The sequence below is a fragment of the Coffea arabica genome, chromosome 4e, assembly GCF_036785885.1.
Source record: "Coffea arabica cultivar ET-39 chromosome 4e, Coffea Arabica ET-39 HiFi, whole genome shotgun sequence".
NCBI lineage: Eukaryota > Viridiplantae > Streptophyta > Magnoliopsida > Gentianales > Rubiaceae > Coffea > Coffea arabica.
The window spans coordinates 40,528,343-40,536,332 of NC_092317.1; the positions used below are offsets into that span (position 1 = coordinate 40,528,343).

General features: G+C 32.2%; 1 long non-coding RNA gene across 1 annotated transcript; it reads left to right on the forward strand.

Annotated features, from left to right (window-relative positions):
* The first annotated feature begins 680 nt into the window (after positions 1 to 680).
* LOC140006111 (uncharacterized) lies at positions 681 to 7,113 on the forward strand. The gene is made up of 2 exons (XR_011813719.1): positions 681 to 1,385; positions 6,524 to 7,113. It is a non-coding gene; the product is annotated as an uncharacterized lncRNA (long non-coding RNA).
* The last annotated feature ends 877 nt before the right edge of the window (positions 7,114 to 7,990 follow it).

The window sequence follows — 7,990 nt, forward strand, 5'->3', positions numbered from 1 at the left end:
TTTTACGACAGGCAAGTTCGAGTTTTATCCCACCGATCAATTTTGGGCAGGCTTGGGTTTTATCCCACTGACCAATTTTATGACAGACTCGGATTTTATCTCACTGACCAATTGTTACAGCAGGTTTGGGTCTTATCCCACTAACCTTTATATATTTGCTTGTTTCAGTTCGTGGCATAATAACTACAGGTAAGTATTTGGTGTCTACGTCTTTGTCTCGAATTTCTTCGAAATTCAGACAAATAGAGGCAAGTTGTAGACACCAAAATTTCAATTTTATTTAATTCACTTTTAATTTTATTTAATTCTTGTTTTTATTTTTATTTTTTATTTAACCAAAAATTCGCAAAATGATAGTTAGTTATTTTTATTGAATTAGGGTTCATTTTCTTTTTAAATAATTTTCAAAAAAAAGAAAAGTCTCACAAAAATTTGTTTTTAATCTTTTCAAATATAATTTCTTCAAAATAAATGAAAATTTGCAAGGCAATTTCACGTAGGAGTTTAACATTTTGTTTACCCTAAATTTGTTTTGAAAAACAAAATAAAAACAAAAGTATGTGGAAAACATGCAAGATAGCTAAGTGGAATGCATGCAAATGAGCCATGTGGTTTTGACTTTTTGAACACTACAACATACAAGAAACTAGGTGGCTAGGACAGGTGGAGTTTGAGGAAAAATCTGGAAACAAGAAAGAAAATTAAGAGAGGAGTTTCGGGTAAGGAAAAGAGAAAAAAGAACTGGGAGAAGGGAGAAGATTGAGAGAGGGTGGTGGCTGAGGAACAAAAGAAAGGAAAAACTGAGAGGGAAACAAGGGAGAATCTGGGAAGCAAGGAAGGGAGGGAGAGATTGCAGAGAGAGAGGAAAAATGAGAGAAATTGGGAGAAAAAGAGAAGAAAAAAGAGGATTTTCGGCTGAGGGAGAAAAAGGGAGAAAGAAAAGAAGAGAGAAAGGGAGAAGAGAAACCAGAAAAAGGGAGGAGAGAATCTGAAAGAGAGAGGGGGCGGCGGAGGGATCAAAGGGAGAGAGAACAAAAAAAAAAAGAAGGAGAAAAAGAGAGAAAAAGGAAAAAAAAATTGCAGAAAATTTCCCAGAAAATGAGCCAGGGTTGGTGAAGAAGCCTACTTCAAGACCAAATTTCGATCGTGTTCTTGATCCTCTTGGTTTTCCTTCAGTTTCTGCATTCACTATGTTGGTAAATCTTTAACTTTCATTCAGAAAACATCCCGAAATACCATCTTCAGCAGTCTCAAATTTTGGCTCGAAATTAGCCAGTCGTCAATACTTAGATCTTCGTCGACAAAAAATTTGCAGCTTCAAACCTGTCGTCTGAACGCATTTCTCCAGATTTCTCACGTTGTTTTGGCCCCATAAACATTAGGAGGTAACCCTCCCTCACTCTCCTTTCTTTTCCAACCTGTTTGCACATAAAAATTCAAGAAATTTGGCCCTTTTTTGGTTCATGATGCAGTTTTTCTTTGTGATTTTGCTGGGTATTATACATTTTGATGGGTCGGGTGGATTCTGTTCGAACTAAGAGATGACAAGGCTTAGAAGTTGATTGTGAATACTTGTTTTTGTTGTTTTTGCAAGTTCCGTAGCTTGTAATAAAAATCTTGCTTTGGGATTTCTTATGAACAAAAAGCCATCAACTTTCTTTCATCCGTGAACGGAATGGATGTGATCCATGGGTTTTGATGATTTGATTTCATCAAAGTGTTGGGATAGTTTGATGCTCGATGGTTCAAGGGTTTGGCTGAAAAATGTTAGCTTTTGATAAACCCATCTAGGATTCACCAGATAGCTAGTTTTGTTTTCTTTGTCGTTGCATGTTCTTTCATTTGGTTCCTCATTTGATCTTCAATGACTTGTTTCCTGCAGTTGGGTTGTGTTAATCTAAGAGTGTTGAAGTAATGGGTTTTGGTTAATGAATTTGCTAGTTTTGGCTTGAAATTGAGAAGGATGTCTGAATAAGTTGCAAAGTAGCAGTAGGAAATTGCAGAAGAAAGAGAGCTTCTCGGAAGGCTACATGAAATATTTCCAAAAATTGTATTTTGACCCCCGAATTGTTGCTTAATTTTGCTATGGCACAAAACATATGGAAAAATCAATCAATTTTACTATTTTTGAAATTCAATCATTTTCTTATGTTTTAGTCATATTTTAGACAATTTTATTTTTTGGTTTAGGAGATAATTAGAGCTTAATTAGTTTTAGAGTTTTATTTTGCTTTGATTTTGACCCCTAACATTTGTGATAATTATAATTGACCCCCAAAACTTTTTCAATGTTTCAATTAGGTCCCTACTTGTTTTAAATTCTTGAATATAGGTTGCTTTAATTGATCAATTTCATGATTATTTTCATTTCTTTACTTGTTATTGCTTTTATTTGTTAATTAAATTGGTGTCTTGATAATTTTTGTTAATTTTGGAATTAAATAGGGCAAATCCAATCCCCCATTAGCTACTACGTCAAGGGAGATATTTTCTTGTGTTATTTTAAATCCTCCTATGTGCTCCTATGTGATTTTATATGTGTAATTGCCTATTTTTGAATGTTTATTTTATTTTATTTATTCACTTTATTTGTTTTTAATTTTGTATATTTATTTTAATTTAATTTTTGATTATTTGAGAGTCATTTAAATGCCAAATTGTAATAGATAGGGAGTTCAAGACATGTATTTAGCTAGTTCACGTAATAGATAGGATTTAATTCTTGATAAAAATGTATTTAGCTAGGTTATTATTTTATTCTTTCCTCCCTTATATTGTAGTTAGGGTCTCGAATGTAATAGTTAGGTCTCTATTTGCTTTTATTTGCTTGTGTGGATGCATGCTTATGTGTTTACGTGTTTACTCACTTTTTTAAGGTCTTTGCATCTAAATACCATGTTTATGTGCTATGTGCTCTATGTGATTTATGTGTTTACTTGCTTTTATTATGTGTTATATGATTTATGTAAATATAATAAATACATGACGTCACCACACTAGTCCAACACTAGTTGTGGCTACTCTCCTCGATTTCTCACTAGTCCAATGGTAGTGAATACTTTTACAAATGGGTTAGTCCAATGCTAGACCCTTAGAGACCGTCCAGGCGCTAGACCATATTTATGTAACAATCACTACATTTCATGCATGTTTTCTATTTTTTAGGATCCTTACCATTTTTTGCATGATATTTTCTCTATACGTATATCCCTTATCCCTATGTGAGACATGACATTAGATTTGCATTTCATTTAAGGAAAGTTAAAAATAGGTTAGATCATTTGCTTGATTAGATTAGGAGAGAACCCTTCAAATATGAGATATGGACGAGTATGGCTTTTTAGCCTTAGCACGCTTGTATCTCCTCTATAAAAAAGGAAAATCTAGTCACGAATCTTAGTTCCCCGCACCCGTCATGTTGCATTTCTCTTTTAGATCACGTATATATTATAATTTTTTCGTTTCTTCGAGTCACACTCTTTGCATACTCGTGACCTCTTCTAAGAGTCATTTTGGACATCACAATTAATGTGATTCGTACCAATTAAACTTTGAAAAGATATTTCGATCCTCCTGATATCCATTAGGTTTAGGTTTGCATCCATAGAGTAACATCCAAATGTGATAAGTTTTATAGGTTAAATTAAGAAAATTTTCGACTAAATCACGCAACTAGCCTTGGTTAGGTTGAAAGGGTGTTTTGGATTTTATCCTTGTCTTCCCTTTCTTAAACCATGACTCTCAAACTTCTTTCTCTTATTTTTCGAAGATTTGGAGTCATTTAAAAAGGGTTTTCTCTATTTTTTATTAAAATATATTTTTAGGTGACTTAGTACACCTTAACTCAATACTAAGTGACGACTCTTTTTTTTTTTAAAATCCTTTTTAAACTATTATTTTGGGCCAAAATCACCCCACTTTTTAAGTCCCATTTGAGGCCCTTTTTCTTTATTTATTCTCTAAAAATCAAAAACTCATTTTTTAATCAAACTTAATCAAAAATTCATTTTTATAAACCCATAATTTTATTTTTCCAAAAAATGGGGCTTGCCAACTATGTAATGTAATTTCTTCAGTTTAGATTACAAATTATAAACATTTTTTATACCATCCTATGCTAATTTCTTGCACAGTATGCATCACACTATTCATCTTTATCAACCTATAAAGTATAAAGGAGAATGCAATTGTGGTGGGTGTTGGATTTTTTTTTCTGCTGATGCGACAGCCACTAATTCGCTGGGGTATGGTTGTTTGGTTGAGGCGAGAATTGTTTGACCCTTTTTCCCATTTTTTTAAAACTCTTGTCTTGGTTTGCCAGACGATTGTAGTTAGTGGTGCCAAGAAACACAAAATGGGTTTAAATTGCTGGGTTTTGTATTGTTACTCTTATTTACTGGCTACATTTAATGCTAAGTGGCGGCCTTATTGATTGACAGCTGTTGACATGGGTGTTGGGCTCAATATGGGCAACCCTATTTTACAGTAATGCGCATCCTTTGCATATGGAATTATATGCATTTTAATCATCGACTGTTAATGTTACCTTACCTATATTTGTAATAACACCAACAACTTTCATTATGGATCTGCCAAAAAATTGCTTTTTGGCTCTTGTGTGATTGAGGTTGATTGCTCTGGTCTGTGTTCCATATAATTCAATAGAGGAGGCAATTTTTGCCATCCAGAATTTTACCTTTAATCATGATAATTACCAGTATTTGTGCTATTCAAACAATTTCCTCACTTTTGCTTTGGGTTTTTTTTACCTCATAATTAATCAGCTTATCTCTTTCTTTTTCCCTTGCTTCCTTGGAATTGCCTTCTAGCTAACTATCGCCGTGGAGTTTCATCTATAGCACTACCATTATCATTAAGTTGCTTTGTAAGTTTAATGTGCTACTGAAATTTTTTTTTTGTAAAGTCAACATTACTGTTCTATTGTATGAATCTTTCTTTTGGTGATCCTTTGCCATTCCATCGTTTATGCACTTTTTCCTGCTACAAATTTTGTTTTGGTTAGATTTTGCATTTAAGTCTTTGCTCTGTTTCATATATATATATATATATATATATATATATATATATATATATATATATATACACTATATGTATATATGTACATATGCATGTATAAATAACCAGAAAAGGTATTACTATACTCAAAGAACCTACCTTAGAAATAACATTAGAGTTACAAGAGAAGCATGGTGGGACTAGACAATTAGAAAAAAAAAAGAAAAAGAAGATATAAATATAGACAAATTTTTAGATATAATCCAAAAGAAAATAATAGAAAAAGAATGCAAATGTAAAATACCAGGACAATGTAAAGAACTTCTAGAAGAAAACTTAGGATTAAAGTTAGAAGAAATTTATGATGAATTAGAATCTGTATGGAACTTATAGACAATAAAAAACATATAATCTACTAGAAACAAGGATAGAAGAAATTGATAAAATTATAAGTAAATTAGAAATATTAGGAGAAAATCCAACAAAGTTTTGGAAAGAAGATAAAATATATTGTAAATTAGAAATCTTAAATCCAAATCTAAAAATTTCCATAGAAAAAATAGAAGTTAGTAATAAAGAAATCAAAGAATTTGAAATGCATATAGAAGACCTTAAAAAATTAAGAGTAATAAGAAGAAATGAAAGTCCACATAGAAGCGTAGCATTCATAGTTAACAAACATAGCGAAATTACTAGAGGAAAAAGTAGGATGGTAATTAATTATAAAAGATTAAATGATAATACAAAAGAAAATAGTTATGATATACCAGACAAAAACCAATTAATTAGTAAATATATATTCAAGATAAATATATATTTAGTAAAGTTTGATTTTAAGTTAGGATTTTGGCAAATCAAAATGCATCCTGATAGCATAGAATGGACAGCTTTTACCAACCCATTAGGACATTTTGAATGATTAGTTATGCCTTTTGGACTTAAAAATGCACCTGCAGTATTTCAACAAAAAATGGATAATATATTTAGTAAGTATAGTGAACTTGTATTAGTATACATAGATGATATTCTAGTATTTTCTAAAACTAGAAATGAACATATTAGTCATTTAAAATTAGTTTTTACAGAATTTCTCAAACATGGTATAATCATAAGCTCTAAAACAGCACAATTTTTTTTAGAAAAAATATAGAATTTTTAGGAATAGAAATAGAACAAGAGAAAATAAAATTACAACCCCTATTAATAAAAGGATCCTAGAGTTTCTTGATAAAATAGAGGAAATAAAGAAGTTACAATAGTTTTTAAAACTATTAAATTATGCTAAGTCATTTATTATGCTAAGCCATTTATTAAAAATTTAAGTAGGATGATAGGACCACTTTTTGCTAAAACTTCATTAAAAGAACAGAAATATTTTAATAAAGAAGATATATGTTAATGCGCAAATTAGGCAGTTTATTTGTTAATATTTGCCCCTTTATTTTGACCAAATGTTGTGATAATGTGCCAAATTCTACTTATATTTGAATTTTTGTGTGATTTCTAGGAACTTCAAGTCAATTGAGGTAGAAAAGGAGAAATTGAAGCCTAATTGAGGAAATTCCATTAAGAAAATCTTGATACAAGTTTCTTAGTTGATACTTGAAAACCGCTACATCAGGGATGATGGGGTGTGGAAACCATCCAGGAGTATTAATCTACAATGCCCTGTTCGGTTGATGATTGTTACTGCATCAAGTTAGCAAGCGTTTTGGGCTTTTGCTTTTGGTTAGTTTACAGCAAAGAATAGTACAACTGATGCAGCAGAAAGCCCGCATCCCATTGAGCTTCAATTGCACACGAGGCCCATTTTTGGAAAGAAAAGAAAGAAACGCTAAAGAAGCCCTGGGGGGACGCTAGGTAAAACAAGACCTCTGGTTCAACTGAAGAGGATTAGAAAAAAGAAAAAGAAGAAAACGGCAGGGGAGAACGCAGGCCATTCTGTTCCGTTCCGTTCCGTTTTTCCTTCCTTTTCCCAATTTATTTTCCTTTTTCAATTAAGAACTCGAGTAGTACTTTTGGCTGCAATTCAACTATGAGGAGTGGCTAATTTCTTCATCTAGTCAGAGGTTAAATCGAAGCTTTGGTTCGACAAAACTGTGAGATCGAATTGATTTGCCTACGTCTTTAATTTGCAAGTATTTATATATTTCCTGTTCACTTATGCATATGATTATTTCTTGCAATTAAATACTTGATCACTGTTTAATTGTGTGAGTAATTAACAGCCATCTAAGAGTGCTCAATCCGTAATTGTTGGGTAATTTTAGTGCATGTGGCAAGTGACATGATTCAATTGTAGTAGAAACTTTTGAATTGTTGTTGCGGAAATATATGATATAGCCTAAATAAATCGAGCGTGTATGTTTGTTGGTTATAATTGGTGGCCAGTCTAATAATTAATGCTGTCAATAGGTTAAATCCTAAGAGCGTGTTTAGGACTGCTTAATTGGCTAGGGCAATAACCACAGAGCTTGTTGTGGTTATCGAATCAGGAAGGTTAGGCAGGTTGTCAGAGCTTGTTGACAACCATAACCAGTTTATTTGTAAATGAAAGATTTTATCTCTGCATCTGTGATCAATGATTCGAACCATTAGTGGAGATTATACCTTTGACTAGAGATTTTCCTTCCGTTAATTTACTTTATATTTATTGTTATTTATTTTATCTGCGATTGTCTTATTTTTAATTTGAGCAATTAAATTAGACAGTTCCATATCAATTTCCCCCATTTTTATTTAATGTTACATTCATTCAAAATAAATTCCCAAGTCCCTGTGGATTCGACCCTGCTCACTGCTATATTCGAATTTTGTCTTTCACGTAATTAATATACTTTGGTATATCGGATCAAGCAAACTCTGGCACCAGGGTGAAGCTAGTAACCCATTGCACAGCCTAAGTCCCTGCTCCAGTACCATAGTGGACTTAATTCGTGACTTAAGAGTAGGAATTTTATTTTTACTGGTTTGA